The following is a 22,505-nucleotide window of genomic DNA, read 5'->3' on the forward strand; positions in this document are numbered from 1 at the left end:
AGTAAACAGAGCTGCAGGCCTTTGTACTTGAAGCAGATCAACATCGGAGTCATGCAGTATTTCAGCAGCAGCAGCAGCTCCTCTCTCTCTCTCTCTCTCTCTCTCTCTCTCTCTCGCTCGCTCGCTCCCACGCAGGGACACAGAGCCCTTCTCTATTTCATGCCTGAGTGGCTGGGCAATTAAGTAACCCTGTGTACAATGATAATTAGCAAAGCAAGCCTCTGCATTGGGTAGGCGGTAGAAATATTTGGACAGAGATGGCAGGATTTCATGAATGACTTTCATGATCAGATGCCTCAGAACGTGATACGAGTGAGCAACATGCAAATCATGCTGATTCCAGGCTGGGGTCTAGCTTTGATCAAATTAAAATAATCAGGATGAATGAGAACAAATCTGAAATGTTAATATTTTTTAGGATGAATCTGCAAAATGTACTGATTCAATTTAGACTGAATTTATGTAACTGACGTGGAAACAGCATCTTTACAAGGGATAAAGATCTTGGGTGTCCTAATGTCAAATCCAGCCACCACCACCAAGGCCTGCATTTTGATCCAGTCTAAGTATAAAATAATTGCTTAAAAAAATTGTTTTTTGTTAGCACCTATATCTGAGAGAACTGCCCCTACATTAAAATTGTCCTGTGGGAAAAATTATATGCACTTAAGTTTGATGATTAATTACAGTTTGCCTTGCAATCTATCGAATAGTGTGCTTGGCTACTTGGATGGATTAATTAGACAAGAGCATTTTGAGTTAGCACAGAGTCTGTAAACTACAGTGAAAGAATTAGATGACAGTAAATAACCCAATCGTATCCTTCTGGCATGAAAAGCCAAGAGACTTGTCAGAGCTTGGGACTCCTCTTTATTGACTTGAGGAAAGCAAAATATAGTTTAGACACAATCAGAACAACCACACCATTTTAGGTCCACTGAAATCAATGGGCTGAGAAGGATGTAATTGCTTAAGGTTGCACTTGAGGTACAGAAAGATTTAATATCTTTTTTTGTAGTTAGAAAATTGTTTAGAGCCAGAACAAGGAGATACACTATCCCAAACAAGTCTATCCAAAAACCAATATTGTTTTGTAAAAATTTCATTTGAAAGTATCACTGAGCCAATGCATATGATGAGGTTCTGAAGGAGAACTAGCTGTAGGAAATAATTTTTTGAAAAATTGTAATTTTCATTATAAATACATTTCTAATCTTTATGACTACGAAGATATGCTTGACAGAGTGTGTACAATGGCTGCTGAAAGCTCAAGGTGAATAATGCTTTCATTGGTTGGAATGGGGCTTCAGCGCCCTGCATCATTCATTGCCTTTCTCAATACATGCAAAGCTAGAATTATAGATTCACTCACTTTTCATATTTTATACATCACAGAAACCACCTTTTCTTCAGTTTATATTGCCTGAATATAGTGGTGGGGGGTGGGGGGGGGGAAGGATCAATAGATTTCGACAGCTCTTTGTACACAGCCAGATGTTCTGCTTATCATGAACCTTGCCTGATATTTCTGACATACTGATCACTGAAGCCTAGCTCAACTGCAGGGATTAACCAGGTTATTGGAAGTATACACATGGATATGGGCTGTTGGCCAATATGGTATATTATACGGTAAGGGAAAACCTCTGATGTCTACAATCGACCAAATAACATCAGTATTACACCAATTCTCATGTTAATTCTGGCAGTATTTAATTATCACTAATCATTTGCTCTTTGAAAACACAAATGTACTAAGAATGTACTAAGAATGCCCACACCTACTTTTTTAATGCAGCAAAAGAAAGGAGACTTGAAAAGAGAAGAAATGGACCTACTACCTTTAGGAAACATGCAGCTGAGGTGAATTAGAAAAGTCAGAAATACCATCACAACATTATGCAAGTAGTGTTCATGACTGCACAACAGGAAGAGTAAAGGGCAACTTTGGATTTAATTTCTAGAGGTCTAACAAACAACAAGCAATGAAGCAGCATTGCCCCCTCGTCCTTGATAGCAATTGATTAGACATATGAAGGCAGATTTTGCAAATCTATCTTTTCTCAAGTAACCTCATTCAAACACACAGATATAATAGAACCATAAGAGGTGATGGGTACTAGGAACAGTTCAAAGGTCACATTTTACATGAAACTCTATTGCAAGCATACCTCAGTAGAAGGGTAAGCCTGGCAGAAATCTCACATAAGTATCTCTCTTCAGACAACTCCCAGGGAGGTTCAAGTCTCCCTCTATCAGGGTCTTCTGCCAGTGGGAAAATACATTTTTGCTTTGTTTGGCATACCCCATTAACCGCTATTGCCCATCCTCCCTGGTTCTGGTATATTAGTTTGTCTTTTTATTGAGCTATTTTGTATTTTTAAATGTTGTTTTTCATTGTTCAAATGCTTTAATATGTTTATGTGCCCCACCTTAAGGGCCATGGTGGAGTGGAATGGCAGCATAATTTTTGAAAAAAAATGAATAAATGATTTTTTAAAGGGTAATTTAGTCTAACCCTTTACAGAGGTTCATGATTGTTCTCTCTACAGAAATGGTCAAACTATGTTTAGTAAGACAGTATTATCCCTGGGGTTGAATAAACCCATTAAGAAATACTGAAACATATTACAAGGCCTCATCAATCTCGCATGCAAAGTGTTAAAGTGCCTTGCAATAGGGCTTTGAAGCTCTGTGGTTCATTCTGGCATGACATCACTCCTTCAACCAGGATATTAAATCAGAATGAATGAAACAAGGTTAGCACAGGTGCACATAAGCTCTGGTTACTCCGATCTGCCCCCTTCCTCCTTCTGCATCAACTTCACAAGGAAGCATAAATCACCGGGTTGAGTGAGCGTATGTCAGCAAGCAGTATTTCCCCTTTCTTCTTCTTTCGGACTTGGAAGAGGAAAAATAATCAAAAGTATAGGCATCTGGAAGTACTAGAAGAGTCCATCTTATACCCAGCTTGGCAACTGTCCTACCAATGAACTATGGCTGCACCCTTACTTAGATAAATAAATTAAATGCCTTTATGTTAATTATGTCTTGAATAAAAACTGCTAGTGAATAAGTGCTGCATGAGAGGATGGTGCCCGTTATGACATATACACGTATTCCCTAAAACCAAAAGAAGTACTCTCTTTTCTTTAAATGTTGTATTCCTATACAAATGCATGCAGATCGAATTGCTCACAATTTAACTTCTTAACAGGATGATAGCCCTAATCTGAACATATGAAATTATTTTATAGCAAATCAGGCCATTGGTTCATTCAGCTCAGTGTCTGCTTTGGTAGCAGCTCTTTTAGGTCTCAGGCAAGAGTCTTCTCAAGACCTGCCACCAAAGGACCAAATTTGATACAGCAGATCTGTATGCTGCATTTGCCACAGTTACTTAGAAAAGGGGGTACATGTTACTAAACAGTAAACAAAACCCAAGCAACCACCAGCAGAATTCCTCCTCCTCCTGTTGCTTTCTTTCCCAGATCCCATTTTTCTTATCTCCAGTAAACTTCAGTCTCAGAACTGGAATTTAGCTGAGGAGAAAGCTGCAGAGGTTGCTTGGCCCCTAAAAAAATGAACATGCACCCTGCAGAGGACAATCAGTGCCTTCCAACTTAAACTAGAAATGCATTTTGTAAACAATTCATTGTGAAATGGTCTGGGGAGAAACCTTGTAAACTTTTGTAAACCCTCAAATGGAATAAAGGTCTGTGTCTTTTCTAAACTCTTATGTTAAAAAGAAGCGCTTGATCACCTTGATGGAAACCCAAACCACACATTCACTATGGTCCTTTGGTTCAGAAAGAAATATGGATAGGAAAATGTCCTGCTTTAATAGTTTAAAGGTAAAGCGAGAAGGCTGCTATCAGTTGGAAAGACTTAGTTATAATGTTAGACAAAACTAATGACAGGCTCCCCTGGGGAACTGCAGAAGAAATGGGGAAACGTACTGGAGAGACTTCAAAAGATCTTGGTCATATTGAACAAGCACTGATTTCCCAGTGATGTGTATGTGAAAGGCTGCTATAGTTGTGAGATGAACTCTTACTAGGCTTAAAGATAACCCCCCATGAACCAGATGGAGCAAGCAAAAAACTGGCCCAAGGGAACTAGTGATGGGCCTAGGACCGTGGTGGCAAACCTTTGGCACTCCAGATGTTATGAACTACAATTCCCATCAGCCCCTTTCAGCATGGCCAATTGGCCATGTTGGAAGGGGCTGATGGGAATTGTAGTCCATAACATCTGGAGTGCCAAAGGTTCGCCACCACTGGCCTAGGACCTAGGTTATTGCTTACAGCCCATGAGAGAAATGGTTTCCTATTTACATGGCAGAATTTTTGAGCAGGTTTATTGGAATTAAGCAAAACTTTTACTTAACAAGGTCAGAGAAAACATGGGGTAACCTTAAAAAAAGTCAGGCTGTTAAGTATTGAGATGGCAGACTGGCCCTTGGGAAAGTAGAGAAACATCCAGGGAAAACTGGAGATGTGGAGAAGGAATGCATCCATGATCAGTGTTCACCCTGGGAGGGATATCTCAAAAAAATGTGTTCACTATCCTACAAGTTGAGGGAAAAGATGATGTTTCTGGGCATGTACATCTTCCAGGAGCAGCAGTGGCGTAGGAGGTTAAGAGCTTGTGTATCTAATCTGGAGGAACCGGGTTTGATTCCCAGCTCTGCCTCCTGAGCTGTGGAGGCTTATCTGGGGAATTCAGATTAGCCTGTACACTCCCACACACGCCAGCTGGGTGACCTTGGGCTAGTCACAGCTTTTCGGAGCTCTCTCAGCCCCACCTACCTCACAGATGTTTGTTGTGAGGGGGGAAGGGCAAGGAGATTTGAGTCTCCTACAGGAGAGAAAAGGGGGATATAAATCCAAACTCTTCTTCCTCTTCTTCCTGCTTTGGTTGCTCAGGAAGGGGTTGAATGTCGTAATGTGTCAAAGCTGATAAGGTCTCATGTGCAACCTCGTGCGGGGGATTACAATTATGGTAAAGCCATGAGGCTTAATATTCTTTGAACTAACACATGAATGGCCTGAACTCTGTTCTGAGGGAGAAAAACTCTGGCTTTGCAATAGTAATACCCCTATGAGAAGGTCATATAAAGATGGTTCTCTTCTAGGGAACCAGTACTGGTTCTACAGATCCCTTTTGAAGGAGGCAGCTACTGATTATCATAATTGGGGGGAGGGGAAGGGTTTGAAGGGAGAGAAATAGGGGCCAAATTGTGTGAGTGGGCCCTGGATCCAGGTTTTAGCCTTCTGAAACAATAGCTAGGATCCAATAGTTGGAAGTGAGACTTTCCCAAGAAAAGGATATGGGTTGAATTCCATTGAGTGAGAGTGATACAGTTGAGGTTGGCTGTTTGGTTGTGAAAAACCCTGCTTTGCAGGGAAGACAACTTTAAGGGACTGTGGTCTAACTCTATTGCTTTGAAAACTGAAATGCTTTCTTGGGGGAGGAGGTAACTGAATGTAAGGCACATAAGTGAAGCAGCAGATAGGCTGAAGTTCCTCCTCAGTGAAACAGCTATTCCCAGGTTGTGAACTGAACAGTCAACCATATGCTTGGGCAAAGTAATTTGCTGTTCTGAGAGCAAATTTGCTGTTGTGATTGAATGATCTTTGCCTATCTGTTTTTCCTCTGGGATAAAAGATAAGGGGAGATTTGCTTCCAAAGGGAAAATTGGGAAGGGTTCATGATTGCTTGATAGTTTGCAATTCTGAAGGCCAAGGCAAAAGACACAAAAACATTCCTGTAAACTTTCTTGGCAACTATATCTAGTTTGTGTCAACAGGACTCAAGTGGTTAGCACCTTTATACTTGCCGAGGATATCAAAGATGATGAAATTAGATAATGGATTGTTGAAGAGGAAAGGACAACTTCTTTTTAGACACGTTTTCAATTTTCTCCAAAGGTGGAAAGATTGATGCAGGTTTTAACCAGGTGCTATAGCAACATCCAGAAGACCTTCCATGGTCCTGTAGATCCTGTGTAGAGAACTCAGAAAACAGGATCCATTGCCAGAGGTGCACAGCAAGAAATTCCTATCTGTAAGGAATGCACCATAAACAGGAGCTGCTCGCCATACAGGTAGAAATCTTCTCTAGCAGAAATAACAGTATTAGTCCATGTGTCCTCTGAAGACCCTCTTGGAGCTGGAGAAATAAACAAGGACAGGATCTAGATCTGATTCTAGAAACAAGGATGCATATATCACCCTAGCTGCAAGGAGAGTGGAGTCATGACCAAGAGCCACAGAGGGTGCAGGCCACTTGCTTCCAGGCCAGCTAGGTCTTTAGCAGTCACCATAGTGTAGTTGCTGGGGAGCATTATGGTCCCAGAGGGTCATAAGTTAGATAAGGTAAATTACAGAGGTAAATTGGATATTGTCAGGGCTTCCAGCCAAAGGATGGTAGTCCCAGACGAGGAGATTGAGGTAAGCTATGAATAGCTGATGCCATCAAAGGAGCAGTGGATGCTTCAGAACTGTTAATCTCTCCTCACATAAAAATCACAGATTGTAGTTTGTTGGGAGAATTTAGCTCAAGAGGGAGGGTCTCAGGAACCAGCACAACATTTGCAGAACAGAGGTTGCAACAGAATGTTTTGATAATTCAACTCAGGGCCAAGATTCCTCAAGGTGCTCAGTGTTTTCTTTGATGAAGGTTCAGAGATACTATGAAATGATGCATTCTCTTTCCAGTACATGTAATCGGCACCAGGGCAGGGGATGATACAGTAGAGAGCTTTGGAATTTACTTCAGCACTAAGGCTAAATGAGGTTGCTGGAGAGATGGAATTTCTGACTGGGCTTGGTTGCCTTCAAATGATACACAGTGTCATGACAAGACTCTGGAATAAATAGGTGGCAAATGATGTAACCAGAGACGCTGTTCTCCTCCCCAAGGCAAAACAAATGTAAGGAGTAGTTGTCTGCCTGTGTGACCTTTCCCACCATAATTTGTACATTTTGAAGCTAGAATAGATAAAGGGAAAAACCTAAAATTTGTAAAGTTACTCAATGGAAAGATGGATGAAAATGACAGACCTCAGGAAGAAAGGACTTTGCTCCACTGGAAGCGGAGGGAACACTCAGGGAAGGGTGTTCCTCTTCCACCCTTTATTGCCTAAAATTTGCAGGAAAACAGTGTAGGGAGGACAGCCTCACACATAACTTCAAATAATGTTAGAACTCTCCATGGCAGGTTTGCACAGTGCCCACAATGATGAACATATGCTCTACCACTGAACTACTGTCCTACCATAGCCCCCTTCTCGTCCCCATAGTCCCTTAAAAAGTGATGTCTGGCTACCTTGGGGCATAGGAGCAATCAGTGTTGATCATATCTAGCCTGAAGAAAGGCAAAGAGAACACTTTTAGTTTTCCAGTGAATGTAAGAGTACATAAGAAGAGTCCTGTCAGGTCAGACCAGTGGCCCATCTAGTTCAGAATCCTGTCTCACACAGTGGCCAACCAGTTTCTCTGATGGGTCAACAACCGGATATAGAGGCAAGAGAAAGGAAAGTAAGCTTTTGCAATTATGGGTTGATTTGACATTTGATGTGCATGGAGCATACAGTTTACTAATAGTTTTCACAGTGCTATGGGTTGCTTTTTCATCAGCTTTGCATCACTGTTCATCTAAATCATTGCAGAGAGCAAAGTCCACTGAGAAGTGTCATATTCCTACACAGTGTTCCCAGTGAACTTCTTGACAAGTTGTACCTTTACCTTCACTGACAGGGTGACTTCACCAGCAAGTTGCTCCAATTGCTGGAAGTGTTCCATGATTCAGAAATTTTTCTAGCTAGGTTTCCCAATCTTACCCATTCTCTATCATTCCACAATACAGGCTGAGGGAATATACTTCCTACTTTGATTGTTTTTGTCCCTCTGCCTCTCCAAAATCTATTAAGAGTTTTACCACAGCTAAGACTGTTGAGAGGGGGGGGAGGGGGATGACATCAGAGCTAAAGCAGGATGGGACCTGCTGCCATTCTCCTAGCAACTCTATCTTCCCTTCCAAGATTTGTCTGTCAGCAGATCCATTGCCACCTTTGTTAGGGAACATGCAGCCAACGTACCAAGGCATGTAAAAATGCCAAGCAGGATTCACTGAGTGAAGCAGCATCAAGAATCTTATGTTATTCACAGTCTATATCCTCCATTTCCAACTAGCCTTTGCTTAGGAAATACATAGCGTTGTTATAAATATGACTTGGCAAAAGATGTTTGCATATAGTTAGGGACAGAATAAAGTATAGAGAGGCTATACACAGAAAAATAGGACTATTTGCCACAAGAATACGTAGGATTTAGACAGGAAACTGTTAGACTCTATTAAACTAGATAGAGCTTAGGAATCCTTCCACAGGAACAAGAGTTGGGGTGGGGGGAGATGGGTTGGAAGAAAGAGAGCAAATAAGGAATGGAACCAGAGCTTCTAGGCAAGGAAGAGTGGAAGAAGCACAAGAAGCACAGAAAAGAAGAAGTCTGGGCCTGGTGGACAGCCCAGGAAGAGCAGCAGGGGGAAACGGTCCATTGGTAGACTTACCCTGAAGGGGCCTTCTCCTGGACGGCGATGAGGGCATCCTGGATGGGTGATTTCCAACCTATACTCAGGGAGGCAGGACTTAATTGATGTCACTTCCTGTGTTGGGTTGGATCCTCCCCTTGATCCCCAGTCTCCGACTGACGTAGCAGTATAGCAGAACTTAGGATCTCAAAGGGTTTTAACAGGAAGAATGACAACAAGGTAAGGTAACACGTAGAACATAACACAGTATATATATACTCCTGGAGGCGATCTCGGGCATCCTGGATGGGACCTCCCCGAGCAGTGTCCCTTTACCGGGTGGGCAGTTAGTCTCCGAATATATGTTCCAAAACTCGGGTGCCAAAGGCTGTCTCATTGGCTGAAATGGTGTGTAATTTATAGTGTCTAATGAAAGATGTGACTGATGACCACGTGGCCGCTCTACAAATATCCTCTAGTGGGATGAGGCGTCTAAACGCTGTGTTAGCTGCGGCGGACCTCGTGGAATGTGCTGTGATACCCGGAGGGACCGGGAGATCGGAGGCTTTGTATGCCTCCGCGATGCAGGCCTTTAGCGTGTAACTCAGAGATGCTTTGGACATTTGAGCCCCTAAGTTAGGGGCCGTAACATTAATGAAAAGGGACTCAGTGTTCCTGATGGCTTCAGTACGAATAATGAAGGCTTTGAGTGCTCTTCTGACGTCAAGGTGATGGCAGAGTCTCTCCTTTGGGTGGGACGGTGAGGGACAGAATGCTGGAATGATGATTTCTTGCTTGAGGTGAAAGGCAGATGCTACTTTCGGGATGAAGGTAGGGTCGGGGCGCATGACTACTCTGTCCCTATGGAATACGCACAGTTGGGAGTTGACTGACAGGGCTTGTATCTCTGATATCCTCCTGGCAGTAGTGATGGCAATGAGGAATAGTAGCTTCATACGGAGCCACTTAAGGCTTATGTCCTGGATAGGTTCAAAAGGAGGTTTGGTAAGAGCAGATAAGACCGTGTTGAGCCTCCAAGTGGGGAATCTATGAATCACCGGAGGTTGTTTTTGGGAGACTCCTTTGAGGAACCTTAAAATGTCTGGGTGTCTGGTGACGGGTAGGCCTTGTATTTTTTGCCATACAGTGGAAAGGCCGGCTAGCTGTCTACGCAGGGTTGAACTCCTGAGGCCTTTGTCAAATCCATGCTGCAGGTACTGGAGGACCTGTGGAATTGAGGGGCGGAGTGGATCTGTTTGATTTCCCTGAGCCCAAGAGACAAAGTCCTTCCAGGAGGAATTGTAAATACGCGTGGTGGAGGCCCTTCTGGAAGCGATGATGGTGGCGATGACTTGGTTGGAATAGCCCTTCCGTGCTAGGGCTTGGCGTTCAAGCGCCAGGCGGTCAGACAGAACCACCCGGGATTGGGGTGGCGTACAGGGCCTTGTGATAACATGTCGCTGGGTGTGGGCAAATGAAGAGGAGGAGAAGTTGCCAGTTGTAGAATTGACGAAAACCATGGACGTCTGGGCCACCATGGTGCCACTAGGATGACCTCGGCTTCCTCCATCCAGATTTTCCTGAGGAGCTTTGGCAACACCGGGGTTGGAGGGAATGCGTAGAGCAGTTCCTTTGGCCATGGGCTGGTTAGCGCATCTGTTCCCTGCGCCTGCGGGTGGAAGTACCTGGTGAAGAAGCGAGGTAGTTGGGCGTTGTGGGCTGAGGCGAAAAGGTCCATGGTGGGTTGACCCAATGACTGGGCAATCTGCAGGAAGATTCGGGGGTGGAGTCTCCACTCTGCCTCGATTATTGACTGACGACTCAGCCAGTCTGCTTGGGTGTTGAGGTTTCCCTGTATGTGTTCTGCCATAAGGGACTGCAAGTGTATCTCTGCCCAAGAGAGGATGGCTGTCGCCTCCTGATGAAGACGCCGGGATCGAGAACCCCCCTGATTGTTGATGTGGGCCTTGGCAGAGATGTTGTCTGTTCTGACTAGGAGGTGGCAGTTCTGGAGTCGCGGTTGAAAGTGATGAAGCGCCAGGAGGATGGCCCTCATCTCTAAGACATTGATCGGAAGGTGGGTTTGGGATGCTGGCCACACACCCTGTGCAATGTCCTCTTGGAGAGAGGCTCCCCATCCATGGAGGCTGGCATCCGTGAACAGCTGTGGTCTGTGAGGGTAAAGATAGACTTTGCCCCGGGATAGGTTTGTGCGCTTGGACCACCACCACAGGCTGTCGCGTAGTTGCTTGTTGATCTGTAGGGATCTGTCTCTTTTCTGCATTATCTGGAACTGGTAGGGGCGAAGAAACAGCTGTAATGTTCGTGCGTGGAATCTGCCCCATTGCAACATGTCTATGACCGAGATAAACAATCCCATCAGCTTGGCCAGTTGAAGGAGAGAGGCCCTGTTGGCCGGAAGGAAGGTGTTTACCAACTTCTGAATTTTGCTTATCTTGGAGGGGGGGATGAAGAGACGATTGTGAAGGGTATCCACTATAGCCCCCAGGTGCTCCATCCGAGTTGATGGGTTCAAGGAACTCTTCTGTAGATTGACTAGGAACCCATGTTGGCGGAGGGTGAGCATAACTATCTGTAGGTCCTTGAGTGCCTGTTCTCGGGACCGGGACCGGACTAAGATGTCGTCTAAATAGGGGTGTATATGAATGCCCCGTTCCCGAAGGTCCATGATGGGTGCTAGAAGGACCTTCGAGAAAACCCGGGGGGCAGTAGCGAGTCCGAATGGGAGAGATCTGTACTGGAAGTGGTCTGGTCCCACTGCGAAACGAAGAAATCTTCTGTGTAGAGGGTTGATGGGAACGTGCAGGTAGGCCTCCGTGAGGTCCAGGGATGTTAGGTAGTCGCCTGGCCGGAGTGCCTCCACGATGGACCGGAGGGTCTCCATCTTGAACCTGCGCAGACGGATAAATCTGTTCACATAGTGGAGGTTTAGAATGGCACGCCAGTCGCCGTTCCTCTTGGGAACGGTGAAGAAGTGTGAATAGACACCGCATGAACGTTCGGAGATGGGTACAGGTTCGATTGCTTGAATTCGCAGCAGGTGCTGGATTGCCTCTTGTGTTCTCTTTAGTTTGTCTGGATTGCATTGAAGGGGGTAAGTTCGGAACCTGGGCCTTGGAAGGATGGAGAATTCTAGAAGATATCCGGAGGAGACGACCTCCTTGGTCCACTTGTCTACGTGGTCGCCTATCCACTGGTGGTGAAAATGTTGAAGGCGGCCTCCTACCGGGATCTGAAGATAGTCAGGTTCTGGAGGTTCGATCGTTCTGGAATTGTCTCGCCCCTCTGCCCTGTTGTCGGTTGTAGGGGTGAAAGGAACTATTGAAGGTGTTACGTCTGCGAAATGTTTGTTGTTGTTGTTGCTGTGGTTGCTGTTGCGAAAACCAACGTTTACCGTCCCTGGGTGGCCTGGCAAGGGTATGTTGCGTTCGGAAGGTGGTGTAAGGTCTGAAGGACGAAGAAGACTGATCAGACCTGACATATCTAGGCATGGACTTCTTGTTGCCCTTGGTTTCTACTAGGACGGCGTCAAGTTCTTTTCCGAAGAGGCGGGAACCGAAGTAATCGTATGTTGAGACCACCTGTTTGGAGTGGAGGTCGGCTGACCATGCTTTTAGCCAGGCTTGTCTTCTGACCACCGTGCTGAGCGCTAGGGCTCGTGAGGTTAGCATTAGGGCGTCAAAGGTGGAGTCTGCCCAGTAGGAGACAGCCTTAAGGATTCTTTCCGCACCCTCTCTTAGGCCCTGGGCTTCTGGAGGAAGCATGAGAAGAAGGCGACGTAACCACACGATGGTGGCTCTGGCCATGGTGGAAGATGGGGCGAGAGCTCTGATGGATAGGGCAAGCCTATCATGGATCCGTTTGAGGAAGACGTCAGCTCTGCGATCTGTGGCGTCCCTCAGGTTGCCTTCCCCATCCTTGGTGACGAGACCGCCATACTGGAGAGCCACGACTGGGGCGTCGACAAGGGGCGTTTTGATGATGTTGTGAATATGCTCGGGGAGCACGTAAAGGCTTTTGAGGAAGGAAGGGCAACTCTTACTAGCCTCTAAGTTGAGCCACTCTCTCTTTATTCTTCTTTCGAAGAATTCTGGCAGGGGGAATGCAGGAGGAGCCTCCTCGGACTGAGGGAGGATTCCCTTCTTCCCCTTGGGGATGCCCTTAACTGTCTTTTTGGAGGTGGAGGGGCCCTCGGGGTCCTCTGCGTCTGCGGGATCCTGCAACTCCAAGGCTGAGATAGCCTTGGCCATAAGGGGGGCAAGGTCCTCTTTTTTAAAGAGTCTAACGCACTGCTCACTGGGTTCCTCACGGGACTCTTCGGGTTCAGAAAAATGTTCAGATGAGTCTCCTATTTCCCCTTCACTGGTACCCTCCTCCTCAGGTAGATTAAGGGGATCCCTGTAGGCTGGAGTGGCAGGAGGGGTGGGGTGGGAGAGGGAGGAGGAACTAGAGTGGTGCCTAGGTCTGTGAGCCTTCTTGGGGTGAGAGTGCTTTTTCCCCTTTCGTTTGGCTTTTTTATTCTTATCATGCTGTCTGATCTCCTCCCTCATGGCTGTTCTAAAAAATCCCATTAGTGCCTCTGGGGAGGTATTGATCCAAGAAGAAGGATCAGCAAGGTTGGGGACTACTGAAGAACAGGAGGGCCCTCCCCTCCCCGTTTCCCCTGGATCTTGCCTGGAAGGAGAAGAGGCGGGAGAATCCTCGGAGACGCAGGTGTCGGTGCCTTGCTGGCTGGCGCGCGATCCGGCCACGCCCCCCTCCATTTTGCGACATTCTAAGGCGTCCGAGGCTGAGGCACAAAACGGCTCCGTTAACTCTCCTGGGGTGCCGGACCGAGCTTCGCCATCCACGTCCCTGAGTGGGACGCTGGTGCTCTGACTTTTCCTCTGGGCTGCGGGAGGCTCCCGGCGCGCTTTCTTGTCGGCCGGGGCTTTCGCGCCCTTTTTTCCTCCCTTGGTAGTCGCGGCTGCGGACTTGGAAGGAACTGCACGCGCCTCCTCCGAGGCTTCTGGCTGGCTGGGCTCTTGCAATCCCCGACGGGTTGCTGCCCTCATGCTCTCGGCTGCTGACTTGCCGAATGAGTCTGGGCAGGGGGGGGAGAAGGAGCGCGCATAGGTGCGCTGCTCGGCCATTGCCCTAGCCGCCTGCTGGCAATTAAGAGCTATGCTGGAATTAAGAGCTAGCCTGAGAGGGAGAGGGATGGAGACAAACAGGGTAGACAACTTACAGTAGACAAAGGAACAGGTAGGAAAGAAGAAAGAAGTAGTTTGGGCTGGAGCTCCAAACAAGCGCTGCACTCCCTGCTGTAGGCAGGAAGAAGACTGGGGATCAAGGGGAGGATCCAACCCAACACAGGAAGTGACATCAATTAAGTCCTGCCTCCCTGAGTATAGGTTGGAAATCACCCATCCAGGATGCCCGAGATCGCCTCCAGGAGAAGTGGAAGAGAGTGGCGAAGGAGAAGCGGAAAAGTTGATATGTGTGTGTGTGTGTGTGAGAGAGAGAGAGTGTGAGAGAGAGAGAGAGAGTGTGTGTGTGTGTGTGTGAGAGAGAGAGAGAGAGACAGAGAGAGAGAGAGAGAGAGAGAGAATTTTTAGCTACAGTAGTAGCCTTATACCCTGTTTTTTTAAATTTTAAGAAGTCAAATGTAGCTTTACACAGCAATCACCAGGGCAACAAACTCAGTTCTTGACATGATAGATGCTTCTGTTAATAGATGCTGGCTACTTTTTCTAGATTCATTTGAAGCCAGAAAACTATTTTTTTTAAAAAAATCATTTTTAATTGTCAAGCTGTAGCCCAGGAGTATTCTCTTGGCATGAGTGGAATTAAGACAAGGGAGTGATTCTGTGTGTGGCGCAGTGTGGGTAGAAAGAGGTCTCAGATTTCTTATAGCGATTCTCTTCATCAAGACATCTGACTGAGGCTTTGGAATAAGAGTAAATTCCTTGCTTTGTTCAGAACTCTGAGACTGGCCAAAACTATAGCATTCTCAACCACGTCCAAATGGTCTACCCAGCTTGTAGAGTTTCAAACACCATGCCAACATGAACATAAGTAGATCTGGGTGCTAATAAAAGAAAAATGATGCTATCTCTTCAACAATCTACAACAAGAAAATTACAAGTGATCATGACCTTGCAGGAGTTTCAAAAAGAGTTACAGAAAGTAATGCTCCTTGGTACAGGAGTCCATTTTTGGCAACCACCCCAATTTGCTGAGCAACCCCCTTTCTTAAGCGAAGAAATTAGGGTATGCAACTGCACAAATTATAGATAATTCTTCATGAATCCAAACAACCCACATTCTTAATGTGTTAGTCTAGTATTATGAATGTCTCTTTAGAGATCCTATTCAGTATCTTAACCACAGTACTGAAACCTCGACAGCCTTGAAGATATACCTATCACCATTTCTGTGAAGTGAAGATGCATATAAGATGGGCTTATTAAAGGTCTTTCATGAAATCTGTGACAGATAGGTCAATACCCTGTTTCTCCTAAAATAAGACATCCCCTGAGAATAAGACGTAGTAGAGGTTTTGCTGAAGTGCTAAATATAAAACATCCCCCCAAAATAAGACGTAGCAAAGTTTTTGTTTGGAAGCATGCCCGTCGAACAGAAACCAGAGCATGCAACTGTGGAGCGGAAAAATAAGACACCCCCAGAAAATAAGACATAGCGCATCTTTTTGAGCAAAAATTAATATAAGACACTGTCTTATTTTCGGAGAAACACGGTAGCTATGTAGCCAAGGAACATGTGGAAAAAATTCATATGCACATTCTGAGCTTTCTACAGTTTTTGCCAGTAGCCCCTCCCAACTGAGTCATTCAGGGTTTATCAGTTTCTCATCTGATGAGCATGAGCCAGATGGTAGCAGCTGCTTGGGAAAACTCTAAAGAAAGTCCCAAGAGCTTAGACAGATGCCTTCTGTGCAGCTCTTGAGGCAGAGGACAATAAGCTGGGCTTGCAAGTCCTATGCTTGTAGCTAAACACCAAGAAACACTTCTCTAATTAATTTGAGAACAGAATCGAGGAGAGGAGGGGACTTAAAGGGACAAAACTGTTAGGGCCCTTGCCATGTGATTTCTTGTCACCAGGTGGTATACCTATTGACTGAGAAAATTCACATGCCACCTCTTCAGACACTTTTGGAACATGTTGATTCGTGCTGTATCCTTTGTGTTTCTGTCCTCTTTGCAGGGAAGGCAAGAACCATCACAAACTTCTCACTCAAAGATTCCTCCCCACATATCACTCGGCCCCGACCCAAGATCCCTTGCTTGGACCGTCCACGACTTTGTATAAAAGAGTAACGGAACTATTTCTCAGTCAGGCAGAATGTAAATGCTCACACTATTTAGTCACTAGAGTCATAAATACAGCTAGGTACCATGCAAGACTGCCAACTCCTGAACCAGTCTCTGATGACTCTTTGAATGCAGTTGAATCCACAATGACAAACAGGTCTTGTAAGTTCCTTTCATGATATTTTCACCTTTTATATAGAAAAGCAGCCTTTAACTCTTTGTGATGATGGTCATGATTTAATTTTAGAGATTATAAACATGTCTGCATTAACTGCAGATTTCATTTTAAATGCAGCTATTTTTAAAAAGAGAATGTTAACAATAATTGTTTTTAATTAAATTTACGTTATGTTTTAAATTACTGATTTTTTTTTCATCCTGTTTTGCGGCACCTTATTCACTTCTTTTTTTAAAGCCCTAATTGCTCTTTTAAATGAGCAATTATTGGAGTCACTGACTGAGATCACCCAATTTCCATCTCTTTGGTGCCACTGCTTGTCCCAGTTAAATGTTTCTGCCTAGAGTTTATGGTACTGCTGGAAACCAGCCAAAACAATTGCAGGTTTTGTCTATTTCCCCTACCCAACCCCTTCCAAATGGCAGGTCTAACTTTATCAACCAGTGATTTTTAACTCTACTGGTTTTTCTGTTAATATCTTTATTGATTTTAACTGTATAGGTATATGAGTGTGTACAACTGTGAGACTCACTGAACAACGAACAATATCTGTTGAAAATCAGGGCTAAAAATGTTCAGCAATCATAACATCTAAGGTAACTCCACTGATGTTTTGGAATTCATTAGTAAAATTATGGCGGTTTTTATACTGTGCTTATACTGGTCTAATATTAACCCTGGGTACACAAACAACCGGCCTTCACAATCTTAATAGTGACAAAAATTGTTTATACTTATGTGAAATCCTGTCATGGATTTCTGACCCCATGTAGATTGGTGATGAATCTACAGATGGCATTGCAACCCTTTGGTTTCTTGTCATATCAGAACAATGGCAGGGAACAGACTAGTAGTAGTGGTGTGGGGATTAAGAGCGATGGACTCTAATCAGGAGAATGGGTTTGATTCCCCACTCTTCCACATGAACAGTGGACCCTCATCTGGTGAACCAGGTTAGTTTTCCCCATTCTGCCACAAGAAGCTTGCTGCGTGACCTTGGGCTAGTTACAGTTCTTTCAGAGCTCCTTCAGCCTCATTTACCTGACAAGATGTCTGTTGTGGGAAGGGGAAGGGAATTGTAAATTGCTTTGAGACTCCTTAAAGGGAGAGAAAACTGGGGTATAAAAACCAACTCTTCTTCTTCGAGATGCAGCATTAGTTTTCTCTGCAGGACATTACGTTTTCCACTTTTCTGCTTTATGAAGAGGCTAATTTCATCTACGTGCTACAACCAGGGCATACCTGCCTAAGGACATGGTGATACCAATGTCCCTGGACACACGCCTTTTGGTAATGTGAGGGGGCACCAGATGCCCCCCACGTGACAAAGCGCTGTGTGCCCCCCCACCATGGCACCCCGCTCCCCTCTCAGCCAGCTTCTGCCGTCCCCTGAGCCCCACCCCTTGCCTCCATGCTTTTAAAAGCATGTCCCTGGAGGCTGGCTCAGCTCCTGCTCTCCCTGGGCTCTGGGGAGGGCAGAAGCTGGACTGTAGGGAGCCTGGGGGCAGGGCCCAGGGCGGCGCCACACCACCAAGCCCCACCCCTGGATGGGGGGCACCTGGAGAAGGAATTCTTTCTGGGTGACATTCCCCCCCCCCCATACACCTCTGTCTGCAACTATACAGAACCATGAAGAACAAGCGAGAAATGTGATTGTTTGCTTTGGACTAGAGAACTAATAAATTCAGCTTACTTTTCCTTTGGATCAAAAATCCCTATTTAATATAATGAAAAGCCATTTTTTTAAATCTGTATTTATTCAGTTACTGGGCCTTTTACTTATATTCTATTGCAGTTGGTAGTGACACACCTTTCTTAATGTCTGTTTTAAAGTAATGGGATTTCCTCACACCCTGCAATCAGCTGCTGACCCACCAGACAAAGTCTGAGGGTCAAATACAAACTACCAAACAGCACTTGCCTCCGAGTAAGATTTCATCTGCAATGCACCTGACAGAAAACCAAGGCTGAGCTGACTTTCTTATGTGCTGATACATGATGATCCTTGTCAGCTTCCTAAACGATGACTGAGGTGGAAGGGGGAATATATAACTGGGTATAGACACAGAATATGTACAGAAACACACTTATCAATTTCTCTCCATTCTGAAACTGTTTCTTAGTTTATAGAAGCAAGTTTCTCTTACCAGTATGAAACACCTTCATGCCTTCCTGACTTCTTTGTAATAATTCCATTCAGTTTCTTCCTGATTTGCTGACAGCATCAGAAATATGCCTGAAGTCTGTAGAGAAATCTGATATGGAACTTCTTCAGGAGCAATACTATCAAGCAGCTTCTTTTAAATGGAAAGAAAACTAATTTTGTTGGAGGATGCCCACAGTGCTACACTCTTTCTCTCTGAAAGTTGACAGGAGATTTGTGAATTAATTTACCATCCTGAACCTTCTTTGTTCTAGAATGCTCCACAGAACTAGGTAAGCACTAGGACCCAAGCGGAGCATTCTAGAACAATGAAGATTCAGGAAATGGCAGATTAATTCACAAATCTCCTGCTGCTCTCTTAAGCTGCTCTATCCCCCTTTCAGCTATATACCCTCTCATGCAAAGAAAGATTGCTACGCAAGATAATTTAACTTAGATCACATACCCCTTCGCATCCTTTCTACACTCCCACAGTTGTACTCAAGCTTATGAAAAGGTGCACTTTCTGTCATTTTTTCCAGTATTCGAGAAGCAAGAATTCCAATCCATCTTCTGTAATTCTGAGGCGGAGTCCGCATGGGTTAATAAACAGCACCACTGGAATGGTAAAAACATTGAGGCAGTGCCATGCTTCCCCCACCCCACTGGGGCGGAAACAGCATTTCCCTGCCAGCGCCATGGGAATTTCCCCCCACCTTCTCCCCCTAAGGAGCCCCACAGGGACAGGGAGGTACACCCACACTGCCTTTGACCCCTGGGGGTTGGAGGGCAGCGTGGGTGTGCCTCCCTATCCCTACAGAGTTCCACAGGGAGAGAAGGTAAGTGTGGGGAAAGAAAATCTAGTTCTACCACTGCTGGTCTGTCAAATGAGAAAAAAAACTTCTTGATCTTAGAGGGAATCTTATTAACACCAGTTAAACTATAGTGATAGAAATCATCTAAAATTCACAAACAGATGAGTGAAGGCTACAATTTAAAAGTTATAGCCTTCAAATCTATGAATAAACTTTTGTTGTACATACAATGGAGATGAAACTGCATACTACATGTAGTTCTGTGATTATATTTCCCAACAATGATACAGAATAATGCTATATGGGCAGTGACGGAGGGAGCTGCCCAGGCGCCCCCTCCCACACCTGACACATGACAGCAATGGCGGCGCCTGGGACAAGCTTTCCCGGATGTCTCCATTGCTGCTATGCGTCTGTATATGGGCTATAAGCAGTGATGGGATTCAGCAGGTTCACACCACTTCGGCAGAATCAGTTGCCAAAACAGTGATTGTAAACAACCAGTTGTTCAATTATTTGAATCCCACCACTGGAACCGGTTGTTAAATTATTTGAATCCCACCACTGGCTATAAGTTAAAGGAGAAGACCAGTGTGAAGGCAGAGGGGCTACTAAATTCTCTCCCCGAGAAAACAGCCAAACTAATTTTGCCTTTGTTGGAAGAATTTGAACATTGAATGCTTGTAATACCTAAGCCTCAGTTTCTTGATAAATTGAAGCCCATACTCTGTATTTGTTGCAAAGGCAAATTTCTCACTTATTCCATGGGAACATGGGTGGTTGAGGTATTCAGTCAAAAGTACAACATTTGGCCTCTTTTATTAAGTCACCTTGTCCCCCAGAAATTTCAAAATCATAGTAACGGAGCCCTCTCCTCAATCTGGTGTCAATTCAGTACTTTTATCCTGTAAAAAATGAACAGGGGGGGAAAGCCATATAAGGCGATGTATGTTCAAAAACCAAAGCATTGTAAATTTCTGGGAAAATCCTAGGTTCTGTCAGCAAATTCCCTCTAGCTTCGATCTCCCAGTTTGACAGAAAGGGGAATTTTTTGCTGAAGAGAAGCCAGAACATTCCATTATTAGCTGAAACAATGATGAAACTGCAGCCCCTGAAAACTTGCTCAGTTCTGCCTTAGTAAATTCCTTGGCATTCTCAGCTGTACTTCCTTTTTGCTGTGGGAAGGGGGGGGGGGAGGTTTGTTGTCTGCCACCCAGTCCTTGAAGTGTGAGACAACAACAACCCAGATTTAGCACTTTTGTCTCTACACAAAGCAGCAGAGAGTTCTTGAACATGAGCTGTATGCTTTGGTTGCCATGCAAAAACCTGGCTTATATTTTACCTAAGAGAACTGTTGGTCTCTTAGTATATCAGCACAACATTACAAGCAGTGATGAAGGCTTTGGGGCTTGGTTGAACATTTTTTGCTGCAGAAAGAACATTTTCAAAGAGAAAAAAAATTATGAATGTGAAAAATGTAAAAGAATACACTGTCTTGCTATGTGTACTCAGACGAGAAGCCTTTGTACAGGTCAGGATGATTAAGGGACTCAGAAGCGGGGCTTGCATCAGACTTGGAACAGCAAAATATCTTTCTGGTGATGCTGAATTTTATTACTGAAGTCAATTGGGCAGAGACACTTGGCACCTTATTTCCCCCCTTCCAGGATTAGCGGGGGTGGGGGGTGGGGTGGGCAGGCAGAATCAAGCCTGCTTTCCTTTCTCAAGAAACAAATGGTGTTCTACTGTTCACATCAGCTTAATCAGCTCACCCGTTGCTGGACAATGACCAGTTCTACATAATATCCTTTTCATTTTATCAAAGGGACCAGAACATACAGCACGTTTCTGATGCAGTCTCATTGGCCCCTTATGCAAGGACAACGTATGCTGCTTTGCCAGAGCCAAAAACTGACCTTTTCGTGGCTCTTGAAAGTGTTCTGAAAAATTGGCACCTTCTCTTCGTCTCCTCTCTCTCTTCTGCGCCATCATTTTAATTGGCTTTAGAATCTTACTTCATCTAGTTCCTACTGGAGCTGTATTACTGCAGTGTAAAGGCAGTCAGGATGATACCTGATGAAAATGCCAGACTTTGCTGGCAAGAATGTTGAAGAGACAATCATTTCATAGAGGGCAGGAAAACAGTGAGAATCAATGGAATCAACACAACCCCTTGGTTCTATTTACTCTCACTATCTTCTCTCACTTCCTGACTGCTACGACATGATTGTCTTTGCAACAAAATTTGGCATCTTCATCAGATATCATCCTTTCACTTGAGACTTCAGGCAAATCAATTTCTGTTCCCCCTATCAGAACACTTTAAAAGCAACTCTAGCTTCTTATAATCATCATATATGGTGTCCCTCAGTCTCTTCAACATATTAGATGACTACTTCAATTATTTGCATTTTACACATCAGGAATTACTATATCCAACTTAACTCAGAACATACCTGAAATGGCAGTAGATGAACCTAGTTTCTCCCCAATCCAAGAATCAACACTCAAACCTCCACTGTAGGCAATCCTTCCCATGCTGGTTTCCAAAATATACTTGATTATGATACAGACGAAAGCCAGTGTGGTGTAGTGGTTAAGGTGTTGGGCTAGGATCTGGGAAACCCAAGTTCAAATCCCCACTGTGCCATGGAAACTTGCTGGGTCACCTTGGGTCAGTTCATACCCTCTTAGACTTGAACCTGGCAAGTATTTGGACCAGGGTCATGATGAAGGCTATACAGTTTTGAAGTACATGCCAGGACAGTATAGGAGCCAACATAGAGCACTTGTTAAAAGCAGTTGAACTCTAATCTGGAGAACCAGGTTTGATTCCCCATTCCTCCACATGAGTGGTGGACTCTTATCCGATGAACTGGATTTGTTTCCCCACTCCAACACATGAAGCCTGCTGGGTGGCCTTGGGCTAGTCACAGTTCTCTCAGAACTCTCTAATTATTCATTTATTACATTACATTTAAACCCCGTCTTTTTCTGGAAGACTCAAGGCAGTTTAGCCCACCTACCTCCACGTTCACTGTCAGTCACCTTTTATTTTTTGAGCCTTTCAAGATCCCTTAAAAAAAAAACTGAGCAAGAACAACCTTGAACAATCAGCCTGCCCAGGTTGCTGGTCCAGATTTTCCTGGGGAGAAACTGTCTCACCAAGACCAGCTTTATTGATTCAAAGGAAAGGAAAATGTGTCATTTCCATAAGTCACTTATTACTAATGACACCATCTCTGGGCTATGCAGCTCATGACACAAAAAAGCACCTTCTAAGTCTTGCAAGAAAATTCCCATTTTGCAAACAATGTGGGAAAGACAGGAAAGTTTTATGGTTCCACTGTTCGTTAAAGTAGGTCATTCTAGTTTTTAATTGCTTTTCTCATCTTTCAGCCTAGCCCTTGCAAGCCCCTGCAAGGATCAAACCACTTTTTCGAAACAGAAATCATTCTCCATGCAAAAGTGCCGTCATTTCAATATGGTGAGTGGCAAAG

At 44.7% G+C, this 22,505-nt stretch overlaps 1 protein-coding gene across 2 annotated transcripts in view; it reads right to left on the reverse strand.

Moving 5' to 3' along the window:
• DUSP8 (dual specificity phosphatase 8) overlaps nucleotides 1–22,505 on the reverse strand; it is a 115,179-nt gene that overhangs the window by 16,045 nt on the left and 76,629 nt on the right. The window lies entirely within an intron of this gene.

Source organism: Sphaerodactylus townsendi, linkage group LG02 (assembly GCF_021028975.2).
Source record: "Sphaerodactylus townsendi isolate TG3544 linkage group LG02, MPM_Stown_v2.3, whole genome shotgun sequence".
Classification (NCBI taxonomy): Eukaryota; Metazoa; Chordata; class Lepidosauria; order Squamata; family Sphaerodactylidae; genus Sphaerodactylus; species Sphaerodactylus townsendi.